The sequence below is a fragment of the Lonchura striata genome, chromosome 2 (assembly GCF_046129695.1).
Source record: "Lonchura striata isolate bLonStr1 chromosome 2, bLonStr1.mat, whole genome shotgun sequence".
Lineage (NCBI taxonomy): Eukaryota > Metazoa > Chordata > Aves > Passeriformes > Estrildidae > Lonchura > Lonchura striata.
Window position 1 is genome coordinate 39,196,071 of NC_134604.1, and position 13,354 is coordinate 39,209,424.

General features: G+C 41.2%; 1 non-coding gene across 1 annotated transcript in view; it reads right to left on the reverse strand.

The window, feature by feature from the left end:
* Positions 1-818: 818 nt before the first annotated feature.
* Positions 819-13,354, reverse strand: part of LOC110478406 (uncharacterized) — a 28,598-nt gene continuing 16,062 nt past the window's right edge. The window contains exon 2 of the transcript XR_013339469.1: positions 819-1,915. This is a non-coding gene — a transcript (uncharacterized LOC110478406). The remainder of the gene's footprint in view (positions 1,916-13,354) is intronic.

Genomic DNA, 13,354 nt, shown 5'->3' on the forward strand with positions numbered 1-13,354 from the left:
TGTAGATATCCCAACTAGGATGCAAACTGCAGGGGGGAACAACCTCACAGTTCATCCAAACTCTTTAAGTTTTAGTAAACTTTGTATTTCAAAAACATCTGTCTTCAGGGCCAGTTTTATTCTAGACACTCCCAACAGCACTAGCACCAAGTCAGGAGCCACGGCCACCCTCACACCATCAGATATCTGCATCATTCCCAGGGGAGCCAGTTTATACCCAGCCATAGGCTCACCCTGCTGTGGAAATATGGGCCTTAGGGAAAAGTACACTGCAAGGACTTGCATTTGCTCACCTGGAGTGGGTTTTTTTTTGTAAAGCAACTTTGGGTGGCAGCAGTATTCTGCACAGGAGCAGTACATGGAGGTGATGCAGGAAACACAGCCCCCTCTTTCACTGGCACCTCAGTGAAGAGTCCTGCTGACTTCACTGGGACTATGCCTTAGCCAAAATACTACACATGAGGGAAAGACTCACGGGATCTTTAACTTTAAGCACATAAATATTTCCTGCCATGCACCAGTGCACCAGAGCATCATGTTTTTCCTTCTTTGGCCTGCATTTAAGCAGCAGTGAGGAGTTCCCAATCTCCTTCCCCAAAATCTTCTGAAGGTTAATGCCTATTGAGTGCCTTAAATTACTTGAATAAAAAAGGGCTGTAGTAGAATACAGGTTCATTGGGGCATTTTGATGAGAATTTGCAGCTTAATTTCCTAGAATTAAACTGCCCAACCTGTGCTCACAGGTTCCTTCTAATGAGGGGATGAGGACTAAAGTTACACTGTTACTTCTTCCTTCTTAATAAAAGAAATAATCAAGGTTTTGTATGCAAAACCACCTTTTTATTGCCATTTACACAGTTTCAAATATTGAACATTCAGATAAGCAACTATCTGTGTTTATGCAGTTTGTTATTAGTTACTTCACCATAACCTGGCAGAATGTCCCTGTCCAAATTCTGTAAGATTCCATACAGCAGGTCCTGAAGTATTCACTTTGCATGTTGACATCTCACACCAAAAAGAAATTCTTTTTGAGTGAACTATATAGTGGTTGATGAAAAAATTATTACACAATGTAGGCTCTCACAATGTCACTTTTCTTTTTTTTTTTTTTGCAAAATAATTTGAAGATTCCAAGTAAGACTTCTTTTATTCAAAAAATAAATATATCTTTTCTGAATCAAAGCACATCATATGACATTAAGTACAAAGAAGAAATGTACTTCTTTGGAAGTTCTGAAATAGACATACAAGAGCTCATGGGAGCAACATCATCTGTAACAGTGATAAAAGCTGAAAGCTGATTTTTTACAAATTTATAGCAGAACACGATTTCCTTTTACAATATAGAGCTTCAAACAGCTTTACGAAAAACACCATTTTTAAAAGTCTGAAAGGCACATAACTGGACCATAAAACGTACTGGCACATTCACTAATACGTTTTATGTTACATTCCTAAAGAGAATCTGTGGGACTGTAGCCAAGAGAAAGACTGAAAATACCAGCAAGATCCTTTGCAAAGTACTAAAAGAGTGGCAGAGAGTTCCTTTTGGCTCTTGGTAAAATTAATATCCCAAAGCTAGAGAGTCTGAAAAGCTGCATCATTCAGTTGTATTGGGACGAGTCGCTACATAAACAAACACAACAATCAGCAGTACTACAACAGCCAGTGTGGGAAGCACCACGGTGGTGATCTGTTGCCGGGCCTCTTGCATTGCTTGTTTTCTCTCCTTTTTATCTTTGGAGGTCTCTTTTTTGGGTTTTCCTCTAAGCTGCCTCATCCTCCTCTTTGGATCTTTTTTTTGCTGAAATGTGGGACCAAAGGGAGTGTAACAGCAGAAGATTGTCCGAGGTCTTTTGAAACAAGAGGCTGAAGAATTCTTTTTCCACTGAGTGGTTGGCTGTGCAAGAAACTGCAAAAGAAAGAAAACAATTCTTTTGAGCACAATTTACATATACTCCAGTCATTAAAAACATTTGCAGGTAAATCTTTTATCCAATGGACACCAATGCAGCTTCTTTCAAGGAAACAGAATCATGGAGTTCAGCTCATCCACACAACACTTTCTCCATAAAAACCAGAGCAGTTCATCATGGTGTGTATCAGTCCAAGAACCCTGAAATTTTTTGTACTCTGTTAAGCCAGAAACAAAGCCCAGCACCATACATTTTGTCCTCCAAGACAAACAAGGTAACACAACTAAAGACTTAATGAAAATAATCTGAATTAGTCTTGCATGAACACAGGGTTCAGCTGCCCTTGGAGGAGGCAGGGAGGAGGGTCCCTGCTCATGGGCTGTGGCTCTCACAAACCTGCAGAACAAGGAGGGGCAAGCTGACACACCCTGACACAAGCATTTATCATCCACAACAGGTATTTATTGGCATAAAGGGTACTCCAACAGGAAGAAATGGGGAGAAAGAGCTGATTACTGAAAGAGCTGCTGATACTTCTGGTTCTGCTGCCGCACAGCAAAGTCTAAATCATAACATGACTCAGTGCTGTCACTCTTATTGCAGCTGTCATTGACAATTGAAAAGAAGCCCAAGCAGTAACAAGTACGCTAACAAACTACTGGTGTAGACAAACATTCATCAATAAAGTAGAAAGAAGTTGTTCTAAAGCATCTCCTAGACAAATTTTAAATACAGAAGTATCTACAAAGTGAGATTAAGAAAAACCACAGCATGGTATGAAAGCCTCTCTGAAATGAGAGTTAGTAGGGGCTTAGTATTTCCATACCCAAAGTATTTTTGCCCCTGAGCTGCCTGGAGCTGTGCAATTCCCTGACTGCACAGCAAGGGTGGACGCCATGCCAGCCATTGGCTACATTCTTCACCACATCCCCCAGTTCTGCCATGGCACAACAGCTGGACACATGCCACATGCACATAAAGACAGATTTGGAGGGCAATAATTACTGGTATCAAATACTGAGTTGAATTGAAATAAATTATGAACTCAAGTTTTTCCATCACTCTAATATAGTCAAATAAAATGTATGTAGAAATTAATGGGTTACTGCCACTTCCTCTTTCCCTCTTCTTAATATCAAAATGTAAAGATGCCTTTAATGTGATGTTGTAAGTGAGGAGCATATATCAGCAAGCAAAGGTGCAAAGCTCAGTTCACCCCAGACATGACTTCCTCTTGATGTGTCATCTCTGGTTGATGCTACAAGCTGTCTTATGACTGCTTTTTTGAAATCCAAGAAGAGGTTTCGCTGAGAGTGAGATGCTTTCTTTTGGTGTTACAACTCAATCTCATTTGTCAGCCTGATCACAAAAGCAAAACAGAACTAAAAACACTCACAAAACAAGAATTCTCACCTAGAGGTTATGTGCAGCTACAAAGGACTTTTCATCATTTCTCACAGGTAACAACCTGCCTGCTGTGAATCTCATCCAGGCAATTCCTTTGCATCATTTAAGATACAATGTGGAATAACTCTGCTAAACTTGGACTGATAGAAGTGACCAGACTATCACAGCAAGCCTGTGGTACTAGAAAACCAGCAACAAGGCACAGAATCAATACCTCTGGCTTTATATGGTCCATCCTGGATGCACTCTAAATAAATAAATAAAACCAAAACAACCATAAAAAACTCCAAATCAAACAAAACAAACAAACAAAAAAAAGGTTCAAGCATGAAAAAATCACAGTGTTCAGCTGGATTCACCAATTCTATATCCCCTGCCTATACATCTTTCAGGAAGTTGTTTTCTGATCATAAACTTAGCAAATTCAGCTTGAAGTCTGAGGCAAACCCTTCATTTTGGTTTTGCTAGAGAACAAAAGGAGAACTTTTAGTGGCTAGGATATTTTTCAAAAGAGGAAACAATAAAATTCAAGTCTTAAAAAGAAACATTTCCTTCTGCATGGTACAGCATTAGGATCAAAATATGTAACAGCTTTAGAGACCAGAAGTGGTCAATGAACTTCACAATGGAGAGGCAAACAAGAATTGGATGGCATAACTACATACAACACCCTGTTCCCATCTTTTAATCAAATGGTCTGTGTAATTTCTAGACTTCCATAATTTTCTTCTTAGCAAATCTGCAACACTTCCTGACTCAGGGAGAAGCTTTTGATATACACCACCAGCAAGCCATGGGTTTCTGGTGTGGTGGTGTTATCACTTCCCTAACTCCTGAATTTCCTGTAGGGCAAAACAGATTTTTTACCCCTTCCATTTCCATTCCCTCTCCTGCTCTGCTCACAAGATTTATTACAAACTCTAAAAAAACTACTATGCAAAATAGAGTTTTACATTTGTCCTTTGGGATAATTAGCCAACCAGAGCATTTCAGGCTGCATTTTGGTATTATTTTTTACTTCCACTGTTAATGTATGTCTGCAGGTTTTGTATCTGGATTACCCACAGGACCCAAGAAGTGATGGCCAGTAAAAGCCTCTAGGACTTTCTGTGCACCATAGTAACAAAGAGGAGTTGCCATTAAACCAATTTCTCTAACAATAAATGTATGTCTTGCTCTGTGCAGCATCACTTACTACCCAGACACTAAAAACATCAGGATGGTTTTTTAAAGTCTCTTTTGAATGAATATTTCATTCTGAAGCAGAATTATACCAAGTTAATTACATACACTGGCTAACATCTGACAACTTAGAACAGAAAACCTTCCCGCAAATGTCAGCACCACTTGAATTGCAAGCTGACATTCTCCAGTTTGAGAACCCGGCATCAGTCTCCAAAAACGTATCCGGTAGACTTCATTACTTGGCTTTGCTACTGGCAGAGATGGACTCACACAGAAACTGACCCAGAGTTGTCAGAGAAATGAGCCTTAGGTTTCTTCTTAACTGAACCATAAAATGGAAGTGGTGAATCTCTGCAAATTGCTGCCAGGGTCCTGCTGCCACCCGGTGCCCAGCCATGACTGCCAGGATTGGACAGTTGCTGCAAGAGACAACATTTTCCCACAGGAAAAGTCCAGGATGTTGTAGATTCTGCTGTTTTCATCCTGGAATGAAACAACCCTGAAAAACCAGTGTTCAGCTGGATATGAGGAAACTCTACAGCCCATGTTGTACAAGCACATTCAGGGTGCTTTACACTGCCAAGCCTCTTACCAGCCCCTGTGGACTTCACTGACTACTAAAAATTATGTGAAGAAAGAAAAAGATGCATAAAGCACATCAACAGTGACAGGGGCAGGATTACAACATTAGGGTCTTGTTCCCTGTGGTGTGCACAGTCCATGAGAACAAATTATCTGATATTACAGAGCTACATCCTCCCTCAGCCATCAACCACCCTGCTTATGCTCTGGGAAGGCTGAATGCCAGTGAAGAGAGGAAGGAAGTAACACAGCATTAGGATAGGTGTAATTAACAGTCTCATTAGCACTGCTCACTTGAAACACCTGAGAGAAAGACACTACCAAAAGCTCAATGAAAAAGTGTTGTCCCACAGGCACTTCAGTCTTGTGCAGACTCAAACCTTGGACCAGCTGCAGAAGAACTGGAAGCTCACCTTTCCTCCTCAGACAGAAGCGGAGTCTTCTTTCCATGCCAGTCTCCCTTGAACAGGGGAGGGCTCACAGCCACAGGCTGCACACATCCCATTCTCCTAAGGCTACTTCCCATTCTCCTAAGGCTACTTCCCATGGATATTAACGGCTCGACTGGCCCAAACATCTGGCAAGGGGGAAAGTGATCATCAAACTGGTTCAACTACTGCCTTAACTGGGAAGCCAGCAACTCCCTCAGCTGGGACACAAGGGGAACATCAACAGAAGGGATTAACACTCTAGCAAAAGTGGCATGCCTGTAGTCCACAACACTATGACAGCAGCCTGGCAGTAGCCAGCCATGGTAACTTCATCTTACTTTTATCAATTTTAAAATTTAAAATTCAATAATAAAATTGCATGGGGTGATGAGGTTATTTTTAAGTTCACTATAGCAAATTTTCCCCCAAAAGCAGAAACCTGCTGGCTAGAAAGAAAATCATTCTAAGAAACACCAATTGCCAAGTAAAAGAAATGAGTTGGTAAAGTTGTTTTAAACTTGGTAAAGTTGTTTTAAACACCCATGTCACAAAGCCTATCCCATCTTGATACTGAAGAGCTAAGGTTTCTAGGAGAAAAAAAAAACAGTAAAAAAATTCAGGCTATTGAGGATAAAACTAAAGGTAACATTCTTCATCATTCTTCATTGTTCATTGTTCTTCAACATAACACAAATTCACTAATTTAGTATTCTGGGTTGCCTACTAGAGCAATTCCATGCCTCTTTGCCCATAATCAGCATTTCTTTTTATATACAAATATGTTCATTCTGTCTTCTGGGTTAAGTTACTGTGCACTGTTTCTGCAGAGCTAAAGTCAAAACCTAAAAACATGAATTGGTGGACTGAGTCACTCATGTCACTCATACCAATGCTGAAGTATTTGACAGCATCTTAGACCAAGTCAATCTAAGCAGGGATCATTTTATACCAGAATACTATAGTGGAACCTGATTTCCTTCAATATATACCAACAATCTTCCAACCACATCTGTGCCAGTCTGCCATCTCCTTTTTTTGGTAAAATTAACCCTGAACTTCAGTAATCTGCTGTTAAAAGCTCCTCACACCACAGAAGGCTATTCCTGTGAGTCTTGAATGGCAGCCTCAACTCAGGCTAGACCACTGCTCATGGAGTATTGCAAATTTGCATATCCTTCCACATGCAACACATGCAGAAAAGATTTTGTTTATCTGCACTTAGGGTAATTGTATGTCTCAATGTCTAAAGAACTTATTATCACAAACCTCACAGCATGAATGTATTAACCATGTTAAACTGACAAATTTTTCTCCAAATCCAAAATTACAAGTGTATGCAAGCCAATTTGGCTCAACCTGGCTTCATGATCCTGGCATTGACACTGCAACATTCCTGGAACAGCAAAACAACTTGAAATTCAAACAAATAATCTGACAGGAATTAATTTTTATAATTTAAATTTTCCCTTAGGGGTATGGATGTTACTGAGACATTAAAAATAAAATCAAACAACGAACTAGCAGACAATCTGGACACACAGTATTCAGACTTGCCTGCCAGCAGTTGGAAAAAAGGACATAAAACATCTAAGCAGACAATATTCTTCAGATTATCTGAGCATTAAAAAGCCCCCAAACCAGTAGTTCCCAAACACCAGGACACACCAGCATCAGATTTGCGAAGAAGCCAAACCAATAAACTTATCAGCTTGTTACTTATGTTTGCTGTTGGGCTGATTACTCCAGGGTCATGCAGCCAGAGCTGCTGCGTGGAGGCTGGAAGAACCATTGGGCCCAAGAGCTGGAAAGAGGAGGTAGGGACCCTACTCCAAGGGCAAGAGGAAGCCTGGCCAGCAGGGAACCACTGCTCAGCACTGTGTGGTCATTCAAACAGGAGCACTCCCCATCCTCATGACTAGGACCATCCCTTCCACCAGAAAAACAGGATTGTTCCTTGAGTGCTGCTGAAGCCCCAGGCCATGGCACTGCGTCCTCTCCTTGCACAGTCCCACCAGAACAGACACAGGGGCTCTGTGTAGCCTGAGCAGCAGGGCAGGGCCTCCTACACACAAAGGTAATCCACCTTACCTCACAGAACTTCAGCTTCCTGCAGCTGAGCGGTGACTGCTGCAAAGGGACAGCAGCTTCTCACAGAGCAGAAGGAACCCTGACGTGCTGCCCCACCCAGCATGGGGAGCCCAAAACCCACAAGTTAGCTGAAGTAACAGCATTTCTTATTTCCATCCCTAAAGTGGGGTCTAAGCAACAGAGATGCTTTATTTCCTAGTTTTGAAACCAGGCAAATGTTTTGGGGTTTTTTAATGAATGACTGAACTGCATGTAATACTGTTACACAAACCATGAGTACTATTTAATAAAGGACAAGTCTTATTTTAGGCTAGCACACAGAATCACAGAATTACACAATCAACTGGATTGGAAAAGGCCTCTGAGATGATCAAGTCTAGCCTGTGACCAGACATCACCATGTCAAATAGACCATAGCACTAATTGCCATATCCAGTCTTGTCTTAAACACCTCCAGAGACTGTGACTCCGCCTCCCTGGGCAGCCCGATCTAAGGTCTAAGCACCCTTGCTGTGAAGAAATCTTCCTACTGTCCAACCTGAACCTCTCCTGGTACAGCTTAACACTGTGTCCTCTTGTCCTGTCACTGGTTGTCTGGGAGAAGAATACAACCTCTTTTCAGGTAGTTGTAGAGAGTGATAAGGTCATCCCCTGAGCCTCCTCTTCTCCAGGCTTCTTCTCCATGGAACACAGATTTATTTTTTTTATCATTACTTCAAAACTGATTTTACCTTGTGGTGACATACCATATTTTGGATGGGGAATTTTCCTTCCTGAAATTCTAAGGTCTGGTCACTGCAGGAACAGCTTCAGGAAGGTCACCAATTTCTAAGGTGATTTGACCAGATTAGACATGCAGCTAAATGGGAATTTTGAAAAGTATTTCAGTAGAAGTTTGGAACAGATGTACAAGCAGGAATACTGGTACATGGAGCTCTAGATGAGGTTTCCAGAGAGTACAGTTCTGAAGAGTACACAGCCTTTCCATCCACTAAGGTCCAACTTTATTTTACCTCACATTTTAGTTGTGGCAGATATGTAAAAAATAACAACCCTCACATCTTCTCCGGAGAACATGTTCATCACTTAGTGTGGTTACTACACGGGAAGAACTTGCAGCAGCACTTGGACCGGTTTGCAATTCATCTTCCACACAAAGACAAGCTAAACCTGCCTATGTTTGTGTCAGACCCATTAGGCACCCAGTGTCTTGCAAGACTGGCTCTGTGGAGGAAGCTTTTTGCGGAGAAAAAAAGGCAATAAAAGCTTGACTTCAACAGTTTTTAAGCAACTGCAGTAGTAAATGTCCAGCAATATTTCCATCACATTCAAGCACAATTATTACACTTATTTTTTAACACTAAAAGTAAAATTATAGTTTAAAAAAAAATCTTCATTATTTGACTGGTTCTATGTAATCACTTTTGCGACTGATAGAGTGAAGATTTGCTAATTTGACTGAGAGTTCTGAACCCTAAAGACTGGGCCTGCCCAAAGGATTAGCAAAACACTTCAATCCTGGTCACATCCTCCATCGCTCTCTCAAACCTTCCCAGACAACCCACTCTGAACAACTCAAAAGCGGTTCCATGACGAAGTGAATATTCCAGCTACAGGAGAGCTTCTTATGGTACTAGATCACAGTTCTGTGCAACCACTAAAGAGGAGAACTTATTATCAACTGCATAAAAATCCCCCAATTTTTAATTTATACAAGACATCCCCTAATTAAACAAGCAACAACTGCAGCAACAGCCAAAACAATAACCTTCCTTCTTCATGATCAGAATGCTCTGGGTCATGCATTCCTTTTAAACTGAAGCTACACAGCAGAATTGATGCATACCTGAAGATAGTGCTTGCAGTGCTAAATTTGGGATCCTGTCTTTCAGTGACACTGTCATGATTTCAGAGTCTGCTAAAAATGAAGAAAAGCATTACGAGAAAATTTTTTGCTCTGTGAAAAATTGATTTTCTCGTTACAGCATGAGGTCAATTCTTAATATCACAAAAATTTACCTCAGTCTATTTGACTGTAGCAAGGAATTACAATTAGCAAATAAAAAGAACCCTGTTTTCAAGGGTGAAAGCTTTTAATTATACACAGAGCAATATGGAACTATTAAGATTCTGTTTGAAGTCAGTTTAACATTATTTTTTAGTGAGAGGTGGTGGCTTTTTTTCTAAAGCTGAATTGACCCATCTGTTGCCTTCTGCTGAGAAGGCAGGCGACCTGGTTCCAAGGGACAGCACGGCAGCCCGGCCTCGCCCAGGCCACTCGGGCCACAGACATGCACAGACACCAACGTGGTGGATGGTCAAATGGCGTTTATTACCTTATCTCGTGAGGTTAAATAGTCAAGGGGGCTTTGCTACATCAAAGGAAGAAGGTAGGGTCTCTAGGGTTAGTAAGGGGTGGAAAACTACTGAGTTAGGAGGCGTTACATGTCTCAGGGGTGATGGATTACATATCACAGGATGAGGGGGGAAGGGTCTTGCTTTCTGTTACATCCCGAAATCTTCTGTTCGCCTGTCCCTGTCTACTGCACCCATCATTACTGCAACATCACATTTACTGTAAATGTAGCTTTGAGAGTCTTCAAACTATTCACAGCATTTGGAAAATGAAAGCCATCACTGAATGCTGCCAGAAAGTCAGAGAGAGCAAGGCCACCAAAGCAGAAGGCTATTTCTGTATGATTCTCACAATTCTAAGGACTTGGGTATAGCAAGCAATCTCCATTAGAAACAAAGAGCTGCGGATCTCTGCATTTCAGAAGGCATTGTTAAACAGAGGCCAGGAGACCTGCAGTGCCATCCTATCTGCCCTGAATGCAGCAAAGAAACCGAGCAGAATGCAATTAAAACAAAATAAGTAAATAGGCAAGCTCTTTTGCTCCATGAACAGGTGGATAAATAACCTATATTTTTCCTGGTAGAGAACTAACATCAAGACAACTTTTCCAACAGGCAGTCCAATGAAGAAATACAACTAATGTTTACTGAAAACACAAGAAAAATAAACATGTAATTTCTGCCACTGCATGAATTAAATTCCTAGGGGAGGCTGTAAAAGAAGAACTTGGCATTCTGCATCTCCACAGCTATGGATGATTTTGCACATAAATGCAGTAAACCACATCTAGCATATGACTTGGTATTACGTGTTTGCTCAGTTGTTTTCATAAAAGGTAATTTTCTCAGCTGCTCCTGACAAGGCTCCTTTGGATACAATACATTTATCTTTCCAGTATATTTACATAAATTCAGTCAGTTTGTAAACAGCTACACTAAATAAATAATAACCTAGTCACTGGTGTCAGAGCTCCTCAAAATTTAAGCGCTGCTTTCCCAGACCAACCTTTGGCATCTGCCAGAAGGAGCAGCAACAGGAATCTGGTGTGAAAACAATGTTTCCTTTTTCCAGTTCAGCTGTGTCAGCCCGCCCTGATCTTGAGTGTCACTGCTCACACCTGAACCTGAACTGTCACCAGAGGGTAGCAGGGCTCATCTTCTGAAATGGTGACGACCTGGATGGGAACCAACACACTTTTCCTACATGAGGTCTGGTTGTTGCTTCCCCTGTTCAAACTAAGGGGTTCCCAACACAGTCACTCCGTGAGACAGCATCACTATGAAGGTCTTTGAGACAGATCCCCGAAGCATGTGCCAGGCACAATGCCAGCTAGTCCGAAGCCTGATGTTACAGTTTTGTAATGCAAAAAGGAGAGTTGAGGGACTCTCACTGCTTTTCATTACGATTCTACTGTCTTTAAAACTTTGGCACTGAAAGGCTAGTCCAGGCTAAAGATTGGCAGGCAGAAAAACCTTGCCCACAGCAAACAAGGATGGAATGTTAAATCTAAAACGACAGAAACCAGAGAGGCAAGAGCTGAGCCTGGGCAGCAGGTGTGTGTGTGTGTACACCTGCGTGTGCAAGAGAGGGGAAGGATGTAGTGTGACTGACAGAAGGGAAAGCTGGAAGAACAGTCCAAGATAGCACAAATCTAGAACATCCAGAAATGTGTATTTCGTGACCACAAGACAATCTGTGTATGCTGGATCAGAACTATTTGTGAAAGTTTGTTTCTTCAGGAGGCACAAAGGGAAATCTCGCTCTTCTAGCTCAAACATGCAGAATTGTCTGGCCTAGGAATATGCAAGATGGATGTGCATGCACCTGGGCTCCTGAAATCCCCCAGACAGTCCCACAGGGGAAAATGGACAGCACTGCACTGACAAAAGTATTTACCATTTTATTCTATACAGTATCTTAGAGGTATTCACAGATTTAAAGCAAGACTGATGCAATGTCAGAACACATTGAATGAAGGATGCAGATCTCAAACTCATCCCCTTTGGGGCTTTTCTGAAGTTCTGGTTTTTCAAGCTTTTCTTGGCAAGGATAGTTTTTCAGTAGGAGGCTGAGGAAAGACTGCTGGCAACATGCCTGTCTCTCCGTGCTCCTACATGTGACAGGGAAAGACTGCATGACACTGGAGAGTAACTCAATCACACAGAAATCAACTCAAATACAATCTATTAAGTGGGTACCTGTTATTCCCCTCCTTACTTGCTTTCCCAAGCTTTATTTTATAGCTTATGCAGTGCTACCATTTGGCAGATTTCATTCCCACCTCTGCTGCTTTCTACACACTCATTTAATCTGGATAATCAAGTTATCAATGAATGAAATAAAAGCCTCCACCTTACACTGGATGAACACTACAGTTTTAGCTAGAGCTCTTCCTCCAGCAGCCAGAAATCTACACCTTTCCCAAATTCCTTTCAGTTGCAGGAACATCTCAACATCAGTGTGAAAATAATGCAATCAGGACACCTTTTTTTTGAAGGGGGCTGGGGGGAGGAAAGATAAGAACTGAGACTTGCAACACAGGATGGGTGGGGAACTTTCTCTTCCTACTATTGGTCTCAGTAAAATCTCATTCTGTTTACTTCCCAGCTTAAACTTGAAGTCTTATTACATTTCACTAAACAATCCCACATTATAATAAAGCAGTTGGCTTTCCTGCCATGATTGATAGACTTTGCAATTATTTAAGGGGAAGGCACATAATTACATACAGCTGGATTAGGTTGATCAAATCCCTGTTAGTGTCTGTCAATATACACATAATAAGAGAGTGTGACATTAATGTGAACTAATTTAAATGCAGAAAGTTTAATTAAGACTTAATAAAATTACAAACAGAAAGAAGGTTTTGCACATTCTAACCAAAGGGTATTGCTCAGCAAAGACACTTTATAAACACAAACCTGTTTTGCCTGATCAGCTCTGCAACACTGATTCTTGCACCTTCTATTTATTTATATATTCTTACTTAATAGTTCTACTGCCAAAACTTTCACCAGCTCAAAACCTTGGAAGCAAAAGGAAATGCTGTGGAGCCATGTGTGTAAGAGAGTCCATTATGAACAAGCCCAGGTAGTCAGAGAAGGATGTTTCAGAAGTTCAGAACACTCAGCAAGCAACTATTGATCTGTAACACAGTTCAACACAGTACAGTACAAGTGGCCTCCTTTTAAAGCACCTACCAAGACCAAAACATCACCTCCCCGTATGCAACACTAGTCCCTCTCATTTAGTCCTGTACAGCCTCCTTTTCCACTCAAGTTGTTTTTAAAGCAATCTGCTACATTCACAGCATCATTCTCAGAGTCACCAGTGATACAGAATACTGGATTAACCCCAGGAAATTTAGTGCAAGACTAAGCTTCACT